We start from the raw sequence: 14,357 nt of genomic DNA, 5'->3' as shown, positions 1-14,357 counted from the left end.
AATGTGAGCGAGTGATTTAAGGCGCTAATAAAATCATTCCTTAGCTGCTTTACTTGGAACCCTTCCAACATATCTAACCAAGTCATCCTATACTAGTGATGCGCAGCGTCGAATAATCATTTTATGGTATTTAAATAAATGTATTATTAAAAAAAACATATTTTCTCTAACTTGTGTGACACTTTGATAAAACACTGATAAAACGAAACAGGAAAAATCATCTTCATCAAAGTGGTAAATAGGGCATTATTTTGGCATTCCAATAGAGAAATATCACGGTTTCTTTACAAAACTAATAAAGGTCTATGAAATACTGTTAATTTCTTATTAGTAGCATAAAAATGTTATTACATTTGTAATTTTGAATTCCCGCAAAAACGGTCATTGCATTGGCCACGCTCCTAATACGTCACGATTCGTGTTCATTTTAGCTTGGTTCCAAACCATTCGAGTTTTTTTAGAACATCGTCACGAATCTTGGCGTCACAATATTAAATTGTGTAAAATATTAAACTTTGTAACTGTACTGTATGTTTCCTAAATAAAAGAAAAAAAAATAATAAAAAAAAAATAATCATCGATGCCAATCATGTCGCGTTTTTCTAGTCACATATTTTTTATTCTTTCCGTTTTAAAGTTATATATGAAAACATTTCTACACAACATTAATATTATTAGAAGCTTGGTACTTGACCTGAAGCCTGCACAGTAGTGAAATATGTGAGCTGTACTAATAATATTATCGTATCTTGTTTTTTTTGTTTGTTTCTTTTTTTTTCTTTTTTTTTACTCTTACTTTTATTTTTGTATGTACTATTATCTGTGTGGATTTAAGTATGAATATGTAATATTTTATGTTTATTTTTTGGACACCATAAGTATACGAAGTCAGTTTCGTGGTGAATTGGTCAGCGCGTTTGCCTACCATGCGAGAGGTCTCGGGTTCGATTCCCGAAATGGTTGATCTCAAATATTTATTTAAAAGGGTGTTTTTACACATGAATTTTTCATAGTCCCCGGACTGGTACCTGAAGCGTAAGACTGACCATCTTACCTTCATGTAACAAAATGATCAAGATACGTTGCGATTGGTGTAACAATGCAGTGCCCTATGCACCATTAGGTGCGGAAAAGGGATGATGAATGATGATAAGTATATATTAAATCATGAAAATGAATGCCTCGACACGGGTTGTGCCCAGTGAGGTATTAATATTTTTTTTCAAAGCGTTGTATAAAACGTGAAATAAAAACAAACAAATATTCATTTTGAAAATTAAATTAATTATTTTAAATCCATTTCATATATTTGTATCTGTATTTGTAGAACCTGATATTTCTGTATTGTAGAGTATTTAAATCAGTTTTGTTACATGAAAGGTAAAGTGATCAGTCTCACGCTTCAGGTGCCAGTTTAAGAACATTGAAATTATTTACCTAACCAATATTTCACGTCTATTTTGCCAGAAATCGAACCCAGGACCTCAAGAATGGTAAACAAACGCGCCAACGACTACTCTACAAGGCGAACTTACCTCCACTCGATTTTCTTTTTCAGGATTTTGTCTGAGAATAGCCATTGCGTTGAATACACTCATCCGGTTTTCTGGGCCTATTTCACACACATAACTGTATTTATCATCCGCCGGGACACATAATAAATACACAGTGTGTAAGTGGCCACTTAAACCAGTCTATGACGGGTCGTAAGCCCTGTACATTATACTTTCACACTATTTTCTCTGTTGTTATGGGTATACGATCATATTTTTATATATTTTTTTTCATTGCATCGTTACTTCACTATCTTATACCATCTGAGAAATGCTACTTCTAATTATTATAGCCGTGCGATTATTTATATACAATCTCATCCGAATGCGATTCTAATTAAATTACATAGTTTAAGCTTGACCGTGTGGTCAATTTATAGCAAAATACAATTTTAGCAGTCGAAAATTACTTATAGGTTACATTACAACAGAGATTTTTATTTATTTTGTTTATTTATCCATACGCCCAAGGACGTTTTTAAAGACACATTTATACATAGAAATTTATTATAAAGAAAAGTATAAAGACACAATGGTATAAGGTAGACTTGGTGGGAGTGGAAGCGGGAGAGAGGTGTTTATAATTGAATTTGATTCAGCGATAGTATGAAAGTAGACAACTTGTTAATAAAGAAATCAAGACTGGTATGTTTGTTGGCAGACCTCAGAATTCTGGGCATAGGGGAATGAAAGCCATAGTTAGTTCTATGGTTATCGGTATGAAAGAGTAGGTTTTGTCTGAGGTTTCTAGTTGGGATATTTAATTTTATTGAGCTCAGTAGTTCAGGCGCATCAAAGAGTGAGTTGAGAATTTTAAACAGGACTAAAAGGTCGAATTTATTCCGACGGTCTTTAAGAGAAGATATATTTAAGCTAGTTTCTAACTCATTATACGTATATTGGTCTCTGGATAAGCCCAACCTCCAGCCTACCTTTCTCAAAAACCGACGTTGACCTGATTCAATATTCTTGATGTGAATATCATAGTATGAAGGGAGTATGGACGTACTCTGGACAAGTGTATTCATTCCCCATTCTGTCTATTTTTAAATATTAGTATTTATTAAATTCTTCCGAATATTTATTATTGTGAGCTGAAATCTTTATAGATGCAGGTTGCCTAATATTAAAATAATTCAGTCAGATAAATCTCACCCTTTTAGTTATATTTTTTTCCACGTACGCATTAATTAACATAATAAAATCGTTTATTTTATTGATTGGTTGAAAGAAATTGCAATTTGACAATGAGCAAAACAATCTGCAAATACAATCAGGATCTTCAGTGAAACAGGAAATTGGATGTTTTCATTCGCACGGTAAGACTTAAAGAATTTAATTGTATGGCAAGGTTTCTCGAAAATGCATGTAAAAATCTCAGAGTAATAATTCTCTAGAGAAGTGTTTAAGCTCTATTGCATAAAACAAAAGCATTCCAATTTTCGGTTTTGTTTTTAGTTTGGTTTTAAGTTTAACAACAAACGTGTAATAGACGGATCGATTTGCGCTTAAAATTTATTGCAGAAATCTGTAGCTAACTTCGTGGTTAATAATCATAGAATCGTTGTTCTCCGTATGGGTGACTCTATTATGTTATTTCTCTGAGGTAAAAGTGAATAAAAATAATTACTTTAAACGAAGTCACTAGTTCTATAAAAGCTATCAATGCCAGACGGTTGTGATACATTTCCGATAACCGGGAAGCCAATTCACCAATCATGATAATTCACCGTTGAGAACTTGAGACGTCGCAGGCGGAGTAATTTCAAAATCACGAAATTAAAAAAAAATCATAGCGCTAATAATACGATACATAATAAAAGTTAAAAATTGTGTCGGTTTGATAGTCTGTTGACTATTAAAAAAACATAATAAACTTGAACTTCATTATTGAATTGTGCTCCCGTTGAAAGGCAAACGAAAAAGTGGTATTTAAACGTAAAATGGTATATAAAGCTCAAATGTACCATTGAAAGTACCATGTCACTTTTGTGAAATAAGGACGTAATACGAGAATATCAGAAAAATATCATTTACAACTTTCTAAAACAAGACAAGGACAGTCGAGACTAATAAACCGGGGACTGAAATTATACAATAAACTACCAGACAAAACTAAACAAAAGACTCAGACAAACTTTTCAAAAGATGTAAAAAATATTTTTTTGAACAACAGAGTATGAATAAAAAATAAACATAATATTTTTGTAAAATGAATGTAATAATCCGTACAGGTTAATGAATATTTTTTTCAAATAAAGAAAGCAATGTTTAATTTTTATTAAAATTGACTTAATAGAGCTTTGCCTAAAAATATTTATTGATTACTTTAAAAAAACTAAATCACGTATGCACTTCTAGGTGGACACAATTTAATTGTACAAAAAGATACATAATTTCATATTCCATAGTATGTAAAGTGATCCAAATCAGCTATTGAGAGACCGTAAGCTCTGCAAATGTCTAGTCTTCGATGCCACCTTCTGAATTAGGTTTTTCACACCTATTTAAAAATCTGCCTAGGTATTTTTAATATTCATTATACTCGCTGTCAACGTTGGCAACATTTTCGAGGTTTTCAATTCGATCCTTTTTTGACAGTGTAAATACTTAATTGGGAAATAATTGTTCAGCAGCACCGCTATTACTCGTGAAACAAAGAGTTGGTTATTAAATCAAGCATAAATGCAAAACAATTTAATAACACGTTGTCTGAGTTTTGAAATAATAAATAATTACTTGGTTGATGTATTTTCCCCCGTAATTAAATATTTTAATTTTCTCTTGGTAAATAGAATGACAAGAATAATAGTTTATTCAGCAATATAAGTAAACTAAATACAGCGTATTGCACGCATTTTCAGTTCGATTCTCAAAATATATATTTTTTTTAAATATTGTCTTTTCCGCTCCTATGGAGGTTGGAAATCATCTTCGCAATTATTACTTTGTTGGCTGCTGCCATGAACAAGGACTAAATGCTGCAATGGAACCAGTCACGCATGTTCTTTAGCCAAGAGATGCGCCTTCTACCTGCACTGCGTCTTCCTTCAATCCTTCCCTATAGAACAGTGGTTCACAACTTTTTACCATGTGCGCCTCCACCGAATGTCTCCTAAAATCACTACGCCTCCCTCGTCATAATTCTTAATTTTAAGTCAATTAAATAATAATAATACAGAATTAGAAACTAGCTTGAAACATCTTCTCTTCAAGACCGTCAAAATAAATTCGACTTTCTAGTCTAAATTAAATATCCCAGCTAGAAACCTCAGACAAAACCTACTCTTTCATACCGATAACCATAAAACTAACAACGGTTTTCATTCTTCTATGCCAAGAGTTCTTAGGTCTGCCAACAAACATACCAGTCTTGATTTTTTTAATGACAAGTTGTCTTTTTTCATACGATCAATGAATCAAATTCAATCATAAACGCCTCTTTCTCACTTCCACTCCCACCAACTCTACTATTTACCATTGTGGCTTTCTACTTTCCTTTATAATCATTTCCTTTTTACTTAGTTGTTCTTTTTTTAATTTTTTTATTTTAATATTTAAAAATTAAAAAATATATAAAAAGTAAATTTTTTTTTGCACCACAACAGACCAGGAGGTCCAATTACAGTGGTGAATTACATCACAGAACACCCATGTTTAAATATGTCCTTAAAAATGCCCATTGGGCGTATATATAAATAAATAATCAACTTACAAAATTTTATCATTATAATTATTGAGAGCACTGGGGCTGCACTTCATTAACCAATTGGCGAATTTTCGGCTTCATAGTAGTCAGGTTAAAGCGGAGATCATTTTCAACATGTAGTATATTTCTTTGTTTTGTCTTTATTCCCAACAGAGTTGAAAACCACTTTCACAAATATAGGTAGTTGAGAATGGCAAAAGAACACGCATTGCGTCTTTGCTGACAATAGGATAAATTGCATAATTTTTGGAGCCGTCGCGCCTTCCTGTGGGTCACTCTACGTCCCCCAAGTGGGACGCGCCCCACTGGTTAGGATCCTCTGATGTAGAATGACATGTAAAATGTTATATTTTTATCCTCTCATCACATGCCCAAAGTACTGAAGTTTTCTTTTCTTTATCGTTTTCAGTACCTCTTTATCCCCTTTCATCCGCCGGAGAACGTCATCGTTATTTAATACATTTATTTTTTTATTCGAGAAAATTTGTGAACTTAGTAAAGAGCAAAAAAATCCATATATCATACCGTACTTCTCAAAGTATACGTTCAAGGGTTGTTTTCATTTTATGAAGTACCTATTTATGCTGTATAATATAATGCATCGTCCTGCGGTGACAACCCTCACTAATGACCCATATAATGGTTGTGTTGCACTTTGTGAACATTAAAAGCCTTTTTGCCCAACTTACTCGCTACCTGCAACTTATATCCTAAACAGTTTTCGACATATTTATCGACTTAAGGCACTCGAACATTCCATGCAATTTTTTTTATGTATTTTAGAAAAAAAAATGTAATTAGCGATATGATCATATGACGGTGCATAGGACGCTGTACACCTGATGCAGGATATTTTGTTAACCTTTTACATGCAGGCTAGTTCTTATCTTACGGTCTAGTGCCAGTCCAGGAATAGTGAAATATTGGGATGGGAACCACCTTTTTTTATTCAAAAAAATATTTAATAATAATTAATTTACAAAAATATAAATACTTATATTTTTTTAAAGAAATATTTACGTTCTTATGATTTACCCAAATATTTTATTTAGAGGGCCATTTTCAACGAGTTGTAAATAACTATTTGAAAATAGGAATCAAGTAGGGGTGAGGCCGAGACACTAGCCACGGGACCACAGCCCTATTTATAAATACATTAAGTCCAACTGTCAGTAGGTGCTTATAATTATGATTTTGTATGCATATCGTATGCCTTTTTTCTATTAAAAATTCAAAAGTCTTATTACTATGATAAAATAGAATCCGGCCTACTGACAGTCATCAACAGGCATGAATATGGAAATAATGTACAAGATAGGAATTTTAAGATGAAAAGAAAAGACAAATAACGCTAAGATGGTAATAAATAAGATTGCAAAAAAAATATTAATTTTGGGAAGGATCAGAAGATTTATTGATAAGGACTCCTGCAAAACTATTTACAAAGCAATTATTGAACCACACGTTAACTACTGTAGTAGCATTTTATTTTTATCAAACAAAGAAAATATAGATAAACTAACTGTATTACAAAATAAAGCCTTTAGAATCATTTTGAAAAAAAACAGATATACGAGGGTAAAGTCGATGGTAAATGAAATGAAATTATTAACATATAAACAAAGAATATTTTACAATACAATGATATTTGTTCATAAAATTATAAACTCTAAGAAAAAAACAGAATTTTGGAAAAAAATTGATCGGAACCAGCATGAACACGATCACAATACTAGAGAAAAGAACAAAATTAGACTTCCATTTAGGAAAAAGGCAAAGTCACAAAATTCAATTTTATTTAAAGCAATTAAAAAGTATTACGAAATGGAAAAAAATATTTATGAAGAAAAAAACATATCAAAATTTAAAATAATGGTCAAGACATATGTGATAAACGATTTATAAATTAAATATATTTTCAATGTTATTATTAGAACACACATAACAATATGTATGATATGTGTGCCCTACTTTAAGATTTAAATAAAAAAAATAAAAAAAATATGTTGTTTTCAATGTTTATAACATATATTTATGAACTAAAATTCATTTAATAGTAAATCAAACAGATCAAGTCCAAGAAAGAATTGTGTGTTAGAAATATTACATTGTAAAACGAGGCAAGCACAGACATGCATATTTTATGGGCTAAAATTTTTTAATTCTTTTTTTACTGATAATAATTCGCTAATCCCAAACTTTCAAATTTTTTCGTCTTTTAAAAAACACGAACTATCTTTTATTCAAACTAAAGATATGAAACTTATTTATTATCTGATATGTTTTGTTGCTTTTTAAAGTAAGGAATATTTTTGTTTTTTTATTTTATTTTTGAATTACTAAAAAATAAAAAAAAAGTATATCCTATCCCTTTTTTCTCTTTCTTTTATTATATAAAAATATAATATTTGTCTATTTATTATAGGAGAAAAAAAATCATAACCATTTCTTGTATGCTTGCCTTTGTGGGATTTTGGTTTACATTTTTATTATGAATATGTATTTCATTGCCATGTAATTATTCTTTTTTTTAACACTCTTATGTATATTGTAAACAAAAAACAAAAAACAAAAAACAAAAAACAAAAAACAAAAAACAAAAAATTTTAATAAAAAAAAGTTAACAAATATTTCACTACACATCATCAAGAATCCAACCCGGGACCTTAATCATGGTAGGCAAACGCACCAACCACCGCACTACGAGGTAGATTCATCCCACTCGATTGTTACTTTAGATTAACCATCGGGTCGAAAGCAAGTTCAGGGTACTGATTCTATTTCACAAAAAAATATTATTTTTATTGAAATATTTAAAAATCATTAAAACCGAACGATCTTAGTTCCTAAAATAATAATTTTTCACTCTAGTCCAGATCAGTGAGATACCGCTTTCCGGGAAATCTAATATCATTTTGACAGGTGAAGCTTAAAATTATTATTTCTATTCAAATTACGTGACAAATATTCGACAGCAAAATTGTAGGAAAATTATTGTAGATTTACTGTTATTTATGATTACAAAAATTATAATGGGTTTGACGGATGTCCGGCCCTTTTGATAACCTATTTTGTCAGCAAACAATTATTTAGATGTTTTCAAATCTAGCGTTAGTAAATTAGGATTTAACTATGTTTAATTGTTATAGTGATTTTCAATTAAACGTAAGTTGTATCGGAACACAATGCAAACTAAAAAAATAATAGTTTTGCGCGTATAGAAAACAAAAATGTTAAATGGAAGAAAACGAAACTTTCCCGAAAACATCAAACGGTTCTAAAAAAAAATATTTCTTAAAATCCAAAAATCCAAAATCCAAAAATCATCCCAAAAAAACTCAAAAACCCTGAACAGATACAAATATATTTTGTGTCATCATCATCATCATTCTTTAAGTATTGGTAAATACGTATTTCATGTACTTTTTTATTCCTTCTTTTTTCGCGATAATATTATGCTTGCTTGATTTTTAATTTTACTCACATTTTTCTTTCTGGCTTACCGTAACACTTTAAAAACTTTGTTTGCTTTACTGAATTTATTTTTTTTAAATTAAATCTTTTGCATTTGTTGTTTATATGCTCAGTTTTTTTCTTGTTTACCTTAACTATATGTTATTTTTGACTTTTTAAACTTTTTATTACATCTTTACTAGTTTTTCTAACTTAAGCAATTTCTCATCTTTTTTATGTATATTTTGTGTTGTGTTGAAATATGTTAGCATGTATTTTTTTGTATCAATTTGTTCGTAGACAATATAAATAAATTATTTTTCATTCATATCCATCAAGTACTGGTTTATTACCCTCAACTAAAAACAAGATTTTTTTTTTTGCAGTTACAGACATATAAAATAATATTGAATAACAAACTGTCTTCTCTAAAAATTTGGTAAAATTTTATACTTCGTTTACCTTCTGTAAATCCCGGCAAATCGACAATCAACTGTAATTTATGGTTAAAGTTTTAACATTTATAATTATTATTGAAACAGAGGAAACGACTGCTGAATCACCTGTCATCGCTACCTAACGAATAATGTTGATTAAAGTTGATATTGATTTTGCAACGGGTGAATTTGACCATGAAATAATTTTGTTTTTTAGCAATGCAGCTATTGTATATTTTTCTGTTATTTATAATTTAATTGATAATAGTTTCGGAGAAGAGATACTTCATTTTTTTGCATGCCTTTGAAGACCCAGAAATAATAAGAAAATATAGTGATTGGCTCGTCGCCTACCACGCCTGCAATGTTTCGTGTTACCGGACCGGCACCCGACCCTTCAGGTGACTGATCACCTTACCTTCAAATAACAGATAAACGATATACGATGCATTTAGTGTACCCTATGCACCATCAGGTGCGGACCATACCCCTGGTCATATGATGAAGTTCATGCTTCTATCAGCTGACATACATAAATTATATATAAATATGCTAAAATCATTTTTGTAATCCGCCTTTTACGTATATTGCGAAAATGGCAATCCCCTTAGTTTTAGATTCCGGGGTCGATTCCCGGTGAGATACAAATTCAAAATAAGTGGATAAGAGTAATTTTACTGAAACCGGGATCTTTTATGCCACTGAAACCACTGAAATGAGGAAGAATAGATGTTTAAAAAAATATATATTTGTTAATAGACTATTAAAATAAATCTTTTTTTTGTAAATTTTTATGTATCGTAATATCAGCGCTATGGTTTTTATACGTTTCGTATTTTAGAAGTTACTCCACGTGTGACGTCTCAAGTTCCCTTCTCCTTCTCGATGATTTCTTTTTATTGGTGACTTGACTTACTGAAAACAGTAAATCTATCATAACTCTTTTATCATTGGTTGATTTGAAGGGTTAGTGATGTCGTTCAAAGTTGTTCGTATAATAAAAATCCTTTTTAATATTTTTTTCATACATTTTTAACCGTACAATTTAATGCTCTAATTTTTACCGCGCGTAATATTTTTTTTTTACTTCTAATTTCGCGAAGAATAACTTCCTTTTTATTATAATAAATCTTTATTTTGAATTATTTTTGAATTTTAAAAAAATAGTATTAGGTATATTAAATTTGATGAATTTTTTTCGTAAACCGAACTAGTACCTGAAGCATGAACTGATCACCCCTTTTAAAAATATTTATTTCTTAAGTTGGCTTATATTACAATAAGTATATAAGTAAACTTATATGTACAGTTAATTTAAAAACATATTTATTTTCATCATCTTACAGTAAATATAATATTTCCTTTAAATTCATTAAAACTCTTTTCATTCTTCATACATTCAGGCATCTCTTCTTACATTTTAAAACCTCTGTACATAATGTGGTTTTGGGATTCTGTTTTCATTTTGAATGATAGCCTTTTTCTTTCATTATTTTTAGTAATACACTAATGAAACTTTTCATTTTATACTTCCTTATTGATGAAGTATTTGGGCATTCGATTATTGAAAAATTTAAATATAAAAACAAACATATTATATTATTATGATGCTATCTATTTCCGAGTACATATTTCTAAAAATTAACAAAACTTTAATGTATATACTCTCTAAGCGTATATAAATACACGGCACGTGAACATTAAAGCCTGACACACACGACCGACGTTTGTTAGCTAGATAGCTCAGTCAAGTCGGGACTAATATACCGGGAACTGCATAATAAACTACCGCGGAAGACTAAACAAAAAATCCAGAAAATGTCACTTCTCTTTATCTACGCCAATACTGCTTGATTATTTAGAGCGAATGGACAGCGAAAGAATGGCCAAAAAGAAGCGAATGTCGAATGTCCAGATAACGTGGAATTCCGAAAGAGACATGGCGTAACGCGTAACCAAATAAAACAAATACTTGCAGATGGACATGTCAAAAGTCGGAAAAATTGGCGTGCGTACATAAGAAAAAACATGAATATAGAGGATGTGAGGTTTGTTTGCAAAAACAGAACAAGCAGGCGATCCATGCTCTCTGCCCTCCTCTGGCGGTTTGTTTTGTTTATAACAAGTTATGCCTCATATTAAAATAACAAAGCGTTAGGTACTTCGTTATAATTCAAAATCATTCCGCTATATTATATATTTTAGACGGCCCTGAAGAGGAAAATCTGGTCTGACTTTTCGTCATACAAATGTAGTCGCGTATTTTCTCTCTGGAATCATTTTTTACACCCTATATATTCAACGTGTGTGTTTCTATCGTTTTAATTTGTTGATAAATAGTTTTTGGTGTGAGAGCTAGGACCCAAACAAATACCCCAAAAAGCGCCCAGTTCTAGCCCCATATTCGGACGTGCGTACAAACATGATAAATAATTTGGAAAAACGGAAGGTACTGACACAATTTTTTTTTTCGTACTTAATTCTTAAAAAAAGAGTCACAGAAAAACAATGTTCAAATACCTATATGTAAAATTGCCTGGCATCGTATATCTACTTAAATTTGTAAATGAAGTCGATTTGAAAATTAATTGTACGGATTAGATTTTAGATAGATGGACAAAATAGATAGAGAGAGATTACAGGATTGGGGCAATATTTCTTCAGTTTGAAGTTTATTGTGGTTTTGATGCTCTTTAATGACATCTGTTGAAAATATTCCAAACTAAACAATGAATGATAATATTATCACACACCTATTTGATCATTATTAATTTATAATATGCTCTTACTAGTGAAAAAAGGCGATGAAATCATACGATTTTGACATTATAAAACGTAGCTCTTGCAAAATTGCGCCATTCAAAAATAAGGTAATTAAACAATAGATAAAAAAAATAATTCTAAAGCATTTCTTGTGAAAAATATTGCGAATTTTTTTGTAATTGAAATATTATCAATTTTTGACGGCATATCACTCCTCTTAAATATGCATACCAGCGCCTTGGAGGCGATTTTCACAAAAATGACGCTATATAAATGATCAAAATACATATATAGTAAAGACAAAGTATTCTTGGTCTCATAGAGTTAGGGATACTTTTTTTTTGTAATATTAATCTTTCTATAAATAAATCGATGAAAAAACATTTAAAAAATTCTTCTGACGATTTAACGATAAATAATTGAATTGAAAGGTTATTAAAGCAACATTAAATATTGGTTTTCAATAAGAAAATAAGAAATTCAACCATTTTTTTAATCGCACATATTTTATGGAATTTTTATTAAATTCTAGGTTAAATTTACCTTCAATAATTGTTTTAAAAAGTCAAAATACTGAAAATAGTTCCGTTCAAATTCTTTTTTATGTAAATTATGATTTTGGACATTTTTGGAAGAATATTTTGGTTGTAAATTTCTACAAAAATGTTGTTAGTAAAATTTTAATATTCATATCCGCTATTCAACGGCATTTTATCAGAAATGGCTAAGAAAAATATTGTCTTTATCTAATGTTTATTTATTTACCGATTTTGAAAGAAAGGCGCGGCGTTTAAGAATAGTGAAATCGTATGATTTATTTTCTTACTTTTTATACAGCCATACACATAAATACAATTATATTTACAATATCTTAACATTTTAAATTAATCAATTGTAAATAATAAATATTTTTATAAAATAAAATAGTAACAATGAATTTTTCAACACTATTTTGAGTTTGTCCAAATTTTTGTAGACAAGGACTGGATTCAACTCCCTGGGGAGCTGTTTAAATTACATATTACAACAGAGATGAAGAACATTTTAGGGAATGTAATATAGAAGTCCAGGCATCCACAGGGCTTATGACCTGTCATTGGCTGGTTTAAGTGGGCACTTTACACACTGTGTGTGTTGTTGATAAATCCACCTGGTCCATGAAGAAGTATAGAAATTGAAAAAATAAGATTTTTAGGCGTTGCCTAGTATGTAGGTGAAATAATTCAATTAGATGAATCTCACCCGCATAAATAAAGGTTTCAGTTTTTTAACTTCACAAACATCAACAGATGATAGAATTGAAGGAATATGGATGTTTAAATATAGGCAGAATAGTGAATGTTACACAGTGTGTAAAGTGGCCACTTAAACCATATTTTTTTCCCTATGACAAATATAGTTGGCCTTGTAGTCAGAGCGTTTGCCTACCATGTACGAAGTCCCGGGCTCGATTCCCGACACGGCTGACATGAATTATTTTTATTTTAAAGGGTGTATTTATAATAGAATATTATTGTTCATTGTGATCGCACAAATGCTTAGCATGTTTTTAAGGGCGTCGATAGTTATTTGTGAGCTACTGGTTCGATTTCACACACTAAACTGTATTCAGAACTGTATTTTTCGTCTTTTAACAATAACGAGAAACTCCAGCATATTAACACATATTAAAAAGTATTTAAAAAAATAAGAACTACTTCTAACGACATCACTGGTTCATATGAATCAACCGATGATAAGAGAGCTGCGAAAGATATCCGGCTTGCTTGCCGTAAACGAACTAATCGGGAGAACTGACGGAGAAGAACCTTTGTCACACGCGGAGTTATTTCATAAATACAAAACTTTAAATTCATTGCGCGGATAATACGGTGTATTAAAATTATGAAAATAAATTATTTGGCTCAATTTAATAGACTTTTAACGGATAAAAAAATAATAACCCCAAAACTTCCTTATTTTTTCCTACCAATCCAAACTGTTTAATTTAAGTTAATAAATGCAAATATAAACATGTTTTAGGTACAATACAATCGTTTTAATTTAATTATTTTTTACAGCAAAATACAGATTTTTGAAAAAAAATTTTTTTTGGCTTGTATTATGTATATGTAATTTAAAACGCTTTTGATATTTTTAAACCTGCATTGTGTACATATATTTTATTTATTTTAAAAAACTTTTTTTATTCTTGTAATTTTTTAACATTTGCACTCTCGTTCAGCTTGTAATGTAAATTTTAAACTTTTTATATTTTTTTTCCCAGATTGTATAATATAAATATCATTTTTAATTTATTTCCATACCTTGTATTATGTTTATTTTGTAATTTTTAAACTTGTTCATACCATTTTAATTTGTAGTGTACCATAATTTTTATTCTGCTTTTGTAAATAATGTTATAGTTTAAAATATAAAAACGTCTGTAAATAAATATTTTTA

General features: G+C 30.1%; 1 protein-coding gene across 1 annotated transcript in view; it reads left to right on the top strand.

Moving 5' to 3' along the window:
* Positions 1 to 14,357, top strand: part of LOC148283083 (extracellular serine/threonine protein CG31145-like) — a 158,517-nt gene that overhangs the window by 124,317 nt on the left and 19,843 nt on the right. The gene's annotated exons all lie outside the window — the stretch shown is intronic.

Source organism: Micrasema longulum, unplaced genomic scaffold (genome assembly GCF_059751315.1).
Source record: "Micrasema longulum isolate JH-2025_06_02 unplaced genomic scaffold, ASM5975131v1 h1tg000261l, whole genome shotgun sequence".
Classification (NCBI taxonomy): Eukaryota; Metazoa; Arthropoda; class Insecta; order Trichoptera; family Brachycentridae; genus Micrasema; species Micrasema longulum.
This window is presented reverse-complemented; position numbering and strand designations above follow the sequence as displayed.